The following is a 10932-nucleotide window of genomic DNA, read 5'->3' on the forward strand; positions in this document are numbered from 1 at the left end:
TAGCATCACAATCCCACCTGTGAGAGCTTTCACCTGTTATCATCAAGCATTAGAGGAAGCAATGGTTCTAGCTGCTGAAGAGCAATGCTAGTTCTGAACATTGGTGCTATGTAGAGTTTTGAGGATGGGTGCTGAAGGTCACCTGTTTTGTTTTATTTGAGAGTTGGAGATGCCAAAGAAGTTTATATCTGCTTCTGGTTTGGGTATGTAGTAATACTAAAATTTGGACTAGTACATAAACTTCATTATTTTTTATTTATTTGTATGTAGAAGTGGCCTTTCTTTCTGTTTGTGTACCAATAAGAATTTCTAAATTCTTTTTGAATAATGCTTTTTGAATAATACATAGGCACAAAACCTGTTTTTGTAAAGATTAAAAAAGATCGTTTGTTAACAAATAGAGGCACGTTTTTTTCTCCTCAGATACTGGAAGATTCTTCAAGTGAATGATATTGATAATTGCATTGAAATACATGTTTATTTTAACAGGAAGGTCAAAATATACATGTACTGGAAAAATGCAGCTATTAAACATTAATTTCACTTGGAATTGATCAATGATGAGGAAATAAGCAAGACTCTTTTCTTTTTTGCTAGAAAGAAACGGCTGCCTTGATCTATAGCTCAGTCAATAGGCTAAAATTATGAATAATTGGGGAATAAGTTGGGAGTTAACTTCTTGATCTCAGCTTCAATGCAATAAATGTAATAATAAAAAAAAACCCTAGGCCTAATAATATTATCAATATCACTCCTTGTAGGTGATCATTTGGTTTGATTGCAAAAAAAATGGCAGTGCATTGTATTCAATTTACAAATGATTCATTCATAAAAATTAAATTATATGGATCTTCATAATGTGTTTAGTACGTATGAAATATATTCCAAAATCACTTTCTGATTGCTTACTGCAAACTTTTTATAAAGAAATGAGTAATCATACTCTTTTTATTTTATTATTATTATTGTTATTTGAAATTGCCTAGTGTGTCAGAACTAACTGGTTTTATCAGCAAACTGTTTTCCTGCTATGTTTAAGTACTGCTATGTATAACTGTCTAGTAAGGCCTGAACCTGTTTGTGCACATAACTGTCTCGTGGTTTGCTGTAGACAAAAATCTCTCAGAATCAAGAGATTGTTTTGCTCTTCTATCCTTAGTTTGAGGAAGCAACTTTCATTAGCAGTTATTGGATTAATGTGTGTACATCAAGGGTCTTGCATACTTATATCTCTTCATTTAAGAATTTACTGTAATATATACCTATAACATTGTAATAGTAATTATAGATAGATATGTGGAATGCTGTGCAAAATATGTTGCTTTTATTAGGCTAATGATAAAGATTTTTGAAATGTGCAAAGGATTAGAGAATTTTAAGACATTTTTAAGAAAGTAAGAAAATGTTTATCGTTTTCATTTGCTTTCAGTGGGGCCACAGTTTACGAATGAGGGAGCTGGGCTTGGAGAAGACAAGCCTGTGGGGTGACCTAATTGCAGCCTTTCAGTACCTAAAGGGAGCCTATAAACAGGAGGGGAGTCAACTCTTTGAAAGGGTACATAACAGCAGGACAAGGGGAAATGGTTTTAAGCTGAAGGAATGAAGATTTAGGTTGGGTGTCAGGGGGAATTTCTTTACTATGATAGTGGTAAGGTGCTGGAACAGGCTGTCCGGAGAGGTGGTGGATGTCCTGTCCCTAGAGGTGTTCAAGGCCAAGTTGGATGGGGCCTGGTCTAGTATTAAATGGGGATGTTGGTGGCCCTGCCTGAGGCAGGGGAGTTGGAGATTCATGATCCTTGAGGTCCCTTCCAACTGGGGCCATTCTGTGATTCTGCGAATGAGAGTGGGCAGAAATGTTTATAACCCATTGCTTTCGTCATTTCCACTCCATTAAGTGTATAAATAAAGTATTGAGCTTTTGGTGATAAAGCCTACCCTGTTGATAAGTCTGATATAATGATTCCAGTAAAGAGAACTAAGAAATATACTGCAAAAGATATAGCTTCTACATATTCCACAACAAAATCTGATACACATTGGAGGTGCCTTTGCTCAAAACAAAGATTTGAGGAATCAAATAAATAATACGAACCATAAATCAAATAAAACATACGAAGTCTCATATCTATGTGAAATGAACAGATTACATTCAGATCCAAAAAGAATTTGTGACCTGTAATATTACCCATGTTATTTCAATCAGTCCAAGGACTAAGTGCAGTTATGCTTAAACCGCTAGATTTCCCTATCTGTTTTTATTACAGATCTGACAACTGTGACCAAGCTTATTTGTAAAGATTTGCTGCATCCATGCAAGGGAAAAGCAGAGCAGCTGGCCAACAGCTAGGAAAGAATCCAAGTAGAATCAGAAGACTTCCTGAAGCAGACATAGAGTGTACTTCTCCCAGAATACAACAATAGGACTTCTCTGCCACTGTAAAAAATAAAAAAAATCATGAGGTAGGCATGTAAGATGTCACTGATCAATATCTAGGAAATTCCTCTGCATTGTTGTTTATAATTGTGATTCATACCTTTGTTTAACACCAATATTACAAGGGTTGCCCTGAAAATAATTCCACCTATTTTATTATGTTGGACCACGACATTGGAGGAGGATGTTGGTAGTACAGCAGTAAAGTTTAAACTTCTCTACCGGTCTAAAGGATACAGACATTTTAGCAAAGTCTGTTGTGATAAAAAAAGGGGAAATGGTTTCAAACTAAAAGAAAGGAGATTTAGATTGGATATAAGAAGTAAGTTTTTTACAATAAAGGTGATGAAGCACTGGAACACCTTGCCCAGAGAGTTGGTGGATGCCCCATCCCTGGAGACACTGAAGATCAGGCTTCCCTCACATCTGGTCTGTATGAAGCACTTTTGGTCTTGAAGGACAAAGCATTTCATCTTAGTGATGTAAACTCCAGATATATTTCCAAACAGCATTGCAAGGCTCCCACAGAGCAGCTTGTGATGGGACAATTAAGAGAACAGCTGAAATGCAGTACTTCTTGAGACTGAATAAGTAGAAGTTCATTTAATTGAACAAAACTTCCAATTTCTGTAACTATTATTTGTTAAAAAGTTATGATGAAAAAAGATGAATACTTTAAACTTCTTTATTTGCTGCCTATATGAATTCACAATTAGTGAGGATTCTTTTGTTTCTTTTAATAAGCTGGATCATCAAGGAGGAAGACAAGAACCTGTCCTATAGCCTTTGTAGTTCACAATGGATTTTGCAGGCTGGTGCTCTGTAAATAGGATTGATAACTTCATCTTACTGGATTCTTAGACCTTTCCAGTAAGAAACAGTGGGCAAATATAGTCAAAAGATCCAGTAGCTTAGTTTCTTGTGCAGTAAATGTTATTGTTGGATTGTTTATGCAAATAATTTATACCTAGACTCATTACCTTCTTTTGCCAGTTTACAAGCTCATGTCATTCAGAACAACTTCTGCTAGAAAGAAAAAGTAGCGTCTCAATCTTTCCTGCTGGTGCTTCAGAAGGTTTTTTAAGGTAGTTGGTTGTATTATTTTTGTTTGGAGAGAAAAAAGTTTAGGTTGTAGCTGCTCAACTGAGGCAGAAGTGATGTGTTGCCATGTTTGTCAAGAGAGCCTGAGGTACCTTTGGAAATTTCAGTATTACAGTGAGCCCTGCGTGAGCAAATGGATTATTATAAAACTGATTATCAGCGACACTTGTAGAAGAAACTTAGATATCAAGCCATGTCCTCATTGAATCTACTACAAGAATTAAAAGTTAATTTTGGTATTGAGTAGTGCTGTCCTGTTTGCCTTTGAAAAAACTTTACAGGAAAGACTATTGGAGTCTGTAATGAAATCAATCCAACATATGCATTCTGATAATCCTCCCTTTATGTGAAACTGCTGAATAATTGTGGTCAATTTTTGCACAAATAAGTGTTGGGCGGCAACACACTCAGAGGTGCAGGTACACTTGTGCCCACACATACATATATGTATGTATATATACAATTTTGGGTATTCAAAACTAAGTAAAACCCAAAGAAATACCTGTATTCAGGCATTCGTTCACAGTTTTTGTGGAGAATGTGCAACAAATGACCCCATGAGCTACCACCAGTTTATTTATGTGACTGACAGCAAATAATTGTTGGCAGGCTAACTGCTCGTGTTGGTACTGTGCAGTTGATGCTTGTTGTTTGCCAGGACAGTGTCAGTTAGTTAATTTTTTCCACACATCTACGTTTTCTATTTCTCAAAAGTTTTCTTGTATAACAAAGAGAGCTTTGTTCTATGTCACTGAAACGGAAGACAGAAAATAAACTGACACATTTATGCTGTGTAATGTCTCAGTCATATGTGTACATATAAATTTAATCACTTACAATTTTTTTAAAGGACAGACTAAATTTGGAAAATCCTGAATGCTTTAAAATGAGCTTAATGAAAACTGGTATGCATATACGTATATACATATATTACAGATATATATGTAAGAAAAGCTTACTGACCAAGAAATTAATCTGACAAAGCAAACATATTGTTGTGCTTGTGATCTCAGCATGCACCAGAAATATATCCTCTGCAGGTAGAAAATAACAGTCCTAATAACAGTGGGATACAGCCCTAATTCAGTGGAAAAACTAATGGAAGTATTAAATGAAATTATAGTACAGGGAAAACGTTAGTAAAACAGATTGGAATCTGACCAGCAAAACAAACACCCCTTACTCCCCCAAAAATCTCAGTCATTTTAATATTTAAAAAAAAAATAATACTAATAATATCAGTTCATTATCATTGGTTTCTAAAAGATTTTAGATGAATGAGTGATTCTGTTTAGTTCCAACATTTTTGAAGTCAGGCATGTTCCCAAAAGATTTGTACTCCTTAACTTAGGCAGAACAGCACTTCCTCTGCTGATGGCAGTATGTGTGTCATGTAGGAATCTCACTTGTTGGACTCCAGTAGTTAGTAGTTAGGTAGCAAGCAACATGCTTGTTTTACTGATTTAAAAAAATAAATAAAATAATAATAAAAAAAAAGGAGTTCTTCAAACAATCTAGTATGCTGTCACTGAAGCTTTTGAATAAGCGCTTTTCCTGATAATTGTTGACTGCTGCCAAAATACCATTTCAGTTCCAGTGATGGAATTGCCTATGATTTTCCCCAACATTTCATCAACTTTCAATTTTAATTATGCCTCTGGGCATGGATATAGTCAAGAACTCAAAGCACAGAAGGTTCAGTTTAAACATCAGGAAACATTTTGCAAGTGCCTGAGCACTTGTAGGTTACCTACAAAGGCTGTGGCATCTCTCTTCTTGGAGATACTCAGAAGACATCTGGACGTGGGCCTGGGTACCCGACTCTAAGGTGTAAGTGCTTGAGAAAGGCAGTTGGACAAGATGACCCTGAGTGTTCCTATTCATCCACAGCTGTTCTGTAAAGAAACGGAACAGAACCTCATTCAGGTCCTTTGGTTCATTTGTGTGTTTGTGTGATAGAGAAACATGCCTGCAGGGGAGATGCTATGGTATTTGACTCTAAAGAGTCTATTAGCTAAGTGCAGTTCCTGCTCACAGAGTCTATTTGATGTAAGATTTTCCTGCCAAGTGGATTTACCTGGAGAAATGTAATGAAGTTTTGATGACCACTCTCTGTGAAATTGACATTGGAAAGATTAACAGTATAATTCTTACGCATCATTATGAACAGGCACATGGTATTAGGCAAATGAAAGTGAAGCCTCTGGTGTTTAAGGTTCCAGGAAGCACAGATGTACAGAGAATATTTCTTGCACTGGGGCAGCTTAAATATCTCAATTATGCTTGTGTTTCTATTACAGCGCCTCTTTGCCAAATGCGGTTCCCAGACATTTACCTACACTTATGAGGACGTCTTTATCTTGGCAGATTGAAAACATCTAAAAAGTTCATTTTGACATTCTGAGTAGGGTAGATTTTCTAATGGAATGCACTTCTCATTCCATGAGGAAAAAAAATTCTGAGAGATTTGATGTGACTTCTTGTGTTTAGCATTAATCATGAAGGAAAGAGCTGCTTATTTTACATGATTCTAAATCCTTTGCAAGCACTTAACATGACTTGGGAACTTTTTTTTTTATTGTTTCACAAAATTTCCCAGTGAATAGGGAGGCCACAGTTAATCGCATAAGTAAATAATGTGCTTTTCCTCACTTCCTTTCACTATGCATTTACTACTCAATTGCTTTTCCTTCTCACAGCTTTTTGAGTCTGCCAAAACAACTATGAATTTTGACACCTCCTTTTTCTTTTTTCTGTGCGCTGAATCTTCTTTTTATTCTTTTGCCCAGGTTCACATTTGAACTGAAGGTGAAATAGACCAAATCTGATGGTTAAAACTTTGTACCTACTTAATTTGACTTTATTAAGCGTCAAGCGTGACCCATATTGGTTCATGTCTCTCAGACTAGATACAAGCTAAAGTGGAGCTCTAGGACAGGTTTATAATAATGATAGGAGCAGGGGGAGTAGGTGTGGCATCAAAATATATTTGTGCCTCCAAGGCCCTGACATGTACTGTGCAATTCTCCCATCACAGAAGGTGGGCAGAAGTACATGAGCTGGAGGAAGTACAAAATACATGGTACGCATACAGATACATACGTGAATTTTGTTGCATGTTCCTCTACTCTTGAATCAAAACTAACACCTCTAAGGCCAGTGACAATGTAGATTATGAAACTACTGCTACATCCAATGAGAACAGAAAGAAAACTTTACATTGTTTTAATTTCTTTTTCTTTTTTTTTTAATTTTGCTTAAGACTTTTTTATATGTAGCTAGAATTTTCACCTAGGACTCCTTTCTCGCAGTATTAGCCATTGAAGGGCTAGGTGTCGGTTTAACTTAATTTTTAAGATTACCCTTAGTCTTTCTGAGAAATGTATTTCAGGATAGGACAAATTGAATTTCTAAGAGTTGTTCCACTAGAGTGAACATAACTGAAGGCTTATTCTCTGTCTTAAAAATAAAAAAGTTTTATTAATGTTCTATTCAAAAAGTGCTTGAGAACTGAAATGATTCATATATATATATAAATATATATGTATGTACTGTATATGTATTATATGAACATACATATGTAACACATATATTAGGTTAGAAAGTCCTGTAAGCTGCCTCCATTTCACTGTTCTGAGTGGTATTTCTGCAATACTAAAAATTATCATGTTTAATTAGATAAAAATATTTCAGTTTAGTAAATTTTGAATGTCTATGTTAATGAAGGATATTGAAGAACTTAGTGAGAAAAGATAAATCAGAGTACTCAGATTCTGCCCCCTGAATAATAAATATCAGCATCAAATTTATCAAATAATAGAAGAAGCCCCTACAGTTTTGTGAAATGGTGTCAACGCACACGATTCTGAAGAACTTCTACATTATATTTGTGTATTGACTTTAATATTTATATAGCTGTAGCAGAGAGGGGAGGGAAGCAGATTTCCTCTTTCTATGGAAACACACTTAACTTGTTTTCTTGTACAGTGAGAAGAAAACAAATAGTGTGAAGAAAACATCTCAATATTCCCTTTGAAATAAAAGTATTTAAATATTCAGATAATTTCAAATGTTTTCTTTCAGTAGAGCAGAATTAATTAAATTTGATGTTGATGTTTAGGAAAGTATAGTATAAGCTGAAAGAATCATATCACTATGGATGTTGGAAAGTTCTTTTTTCAGCACAGTTTTTATTATGATGCCTTTGCAACTTATCATATGTGTCCTCCACCCAAGGAGATTATTCAAAACTGACATATTTCTGTTAACCTTTTCTTGTGAGTGACCTTTTGTCATAAGCTTTTGGGCTATTTGTATCTCAAAAATACATTTTTTTATGAAGTTTTAGAGAGACTAAAATGTCAAACATCTTTCCTCTTCCAGAAAAACAAAGGCAAAGCTCTTCTACCATGCAACATTTTATTTTTAGAGATCCATATGAATAGCCTGATTTACACAAGTGCTGCACATTCAGCTTTATCTGTCTGTGGGAATTGTTGGGTACTTGATGCTTTTTAGAAATCATAAGAGGATCAGTTGAAAAGTAATCCTTAAGAGGAAGAAAACACAGGATATTTCTATGTGAACATCATGCCCTTGTGAAAAGCTTCTCTGCAAATTTGTCAGCTCTGCTATGCTACTTAACACTTTTCTCTAAGCAAAAAAAAATATTCAATTAAGAGCACATGAATCATTTTAAATAGTGTTAATTTGAACATCTGAATCTAAAAAAAGGAGAATTATTTCCTTTAGAAGTTGTTAGATGAAATGATGTTGTGTTATCCTACTTTGTTCGAATCCAAAGACTATGTCACAACTGAAATATGCCTTAAGACCTCCAAATGTTGATATTTGAAACAAACTGTTTTCTCTGTATACAAAGAAAACAAATCTCTCCAACACTGGAAATCCTTATACTTTTCAATGTTATAGGAACCTTTCTTAGAGCGTCCTTTACTGATAGATGGAATAAATGCTGTCAGTTTGCCCATAATGTCAAATGACACTCCTGCTGGGACATGGTTCAGGTCAGCATTTTTACCTCAGAGCTTCTCTCCTTGTGCTTGGATCAAACTAGTTCACATTTAAAGATTTCTAGGTAGAATGCCTTAGTAAAGATGGTTTCTGCACCAGCTCATGACATTGCTGTATAGAGAGCTATGTGGGATGACTGTACAGTGCTGTCATTGAAATCTGCTGGGGGGGTTCTGAGAGATTCAAAAGTTCTTTTCCTACTTTCAGCTTCCTTTGGATGGGAAGAGCATTAAAGTCTGTTATATTGACCCCAGTGTGTCTGTTGAAATTGTCTGTCATATAGTCACAAAAAAACCTGCAAATATCAGGGACTAAACTCTAATCCTTCACTATGAATTCTGAGCCAGTCCATGGCAGCCAGTGGATTTCTTTCAGATTTATAGCTATGTTAAAGAATAACGTATAACCATGGAAGATAATGTGGTTTAAGGTCTCTCAAAAGACTGAATCAGAATTCAAAGTTCAGCTATATTCTTTGAGGATTCATTTCTTTGTTCAGACTGTCCCTTCATCCTATGTAATTTGCATTGCTGATTTCTACCCTGCTCCTCAGAGGACATGAAAATATGTAACCGATCATCTTCTTGTTCACTTTTTATAGATTACTTTGATGTTCAAAATAAATCTCTGTATGTTGCAGATCAAAGAGGACAATTCCTCTCACCAAAGTAGTACAATAACTGAATTAGCATTTGATTTTTGTTGTTGTTGTTGTTAATTTTATGTGGAGAGCATCACACTAATTTATCTGCTGTGACTGGACAGTCTTCGGTGAGATTACAGGTAGGAGAGCCAGAGAATCAGAATTAGACTTCATTATTCGACCAGTATTTCAGCTGATCAAAATACTTAGATAGATGTAAATCAACTACTTAATTAAAAAATACGTATTAAAAAAACGGAAGGGATAGAATAATATGAAAATATATATGAAATATATATTTCATATATGAAAAAGTATATGAAAAGTTTTCTTTTTTAGCTTAACATAAGAGCATAAGTGTTCAAAAAGCTCTTGAACTTTGTTTCAGGAGTCAATTTTTTGCTTTTTTTCTTTGGTTATTTTCTTCTTTAAAATTGAACTGACATTAATTCTCAAATATAATTTCAAAATTAATAATTGAAGCATTATGCTTTGATCATTTCGAAAGTAAAAATCAAGCTTCACAGTTATATTTATGAAGGAGGTCTGCAAAACATTAACAAATTTAACCTAGATTCAGCAGTCATTCTTTACACTGTAACTTAGTTATGATTATTATTGATGAATAATGTCTATATCTTTAACCCTTCTATCCTTGCCAGATCATGGTATGTTGGTTCATGTACTAATTACATTTTTTCAGGAAAAGAGTCTATTTGCTGTTATTCATTTAAAATATTCATTTCTGGTTGCTTTGTTGTTGTTGTTATTTGTTTTGTTTGTTTTCTTAAATGAGCATGAATATGTATGTTGTGTATAAATCTACAGCCCCAGGAAGTGATAGAAATTGCAAAACAATACAAATCATGCCTGAATTGCTATTGCAGCCATGTATCTAAAGAAATGCTAATAGGTTGACTATTTCACCCTCGAATAAAGCGTTTCTTAATATATTGAAAAAGGCTGATGGTCAAAAGGAGATGGCTATTTTTATTGTTACTGTTGCCAGTTAAATATGGCCTGATGTGTTGGCTTTTCAAAACGCAAATGTCATGTAGATTTCAGTGAGAGCTGAATAATAATCTGGCAACTTTTCTGAGTTTATTTGTAATGTTTTCTCTTTAGCTAAATTATTTCAAATTTTATCATTAAATTATTATTAATGCTTATTAATATATTTGTTTTAATTTGACTTTTTAACTCCTGCAATAAATACACCATGAAAACTATGTTTCAAAAATCATCTATTTTCAGGTCTAAATTTGATTATCAAATGCTTACTGTGATTTGCACAAGAACTACACTAAAGATAGTTATCGGTGTAAAGTAGATTTGACATTTATGTTTATTTTCATAAATGGTGCAATTTTGCTTTCTTGGAGTTCTAAGTGAGTGTAGATGAGGGGTCAGCAATATCAATACAGCCTAACAGTAAAGGGAAGAATTTGCCCATGGTATACAATTCGTACAAGGAAATTTTTCTGCTTCACGGAGAAAAAGATATATGTATGGGGCTGATAGAACAGGCAAAACATAATCAGTCATTCTACCATCCAGACTACAGGAGTGAATTTTACCTTGCCACCATTCTGTAGGCAGTAACTTCAACAGCAGCCTGGCTGAATCTGTATGATTTTAAATTCAATCTATTCCTGGAAGCACTCAAGAAACTAGATTGTCTAGACTGACTTGGGATAATAACCCTGTGCTTTTCATCCTG

General features: G+C 34.6%; 1 long non-coding RNA gene across 1 annotated transcript in view; it reads left to right on the forward strand.

Moving 5' to 3' along the window:
• LOC146544331 (uncharacterized) overlaps positions 1-10618 on the forward strand; it is a 100848-nt gene extending 90230 nt beyond the window's left edge. The window contains exon 3 of the long non-coding RNA XR_014883684.1: positions 2265-10618. This is a non-coding gene — a long non-coding RNA (uncharacterized LOC146544331). The remainder of the gene's footprint in view (positions 1-2264) is intronic.
• Positions 10619-10932: the final 314 nt, after the last annotated feature.

This window comes from Meleagris gallopavo, chromosome 5 (genome assembly GCF_905368555.1).
Source record: "Meleagris gallopavo chromosome 5, MGAL_WU_HG_1.1, whole genome shotgun sequence".
In the NCBI taxonomy this organism is placed as follows: Eukaryota; Metazoa; Chordata; class Aves; order Galliformes; family Phasianidae; genus Meleagris; species Meleagris gallopavo.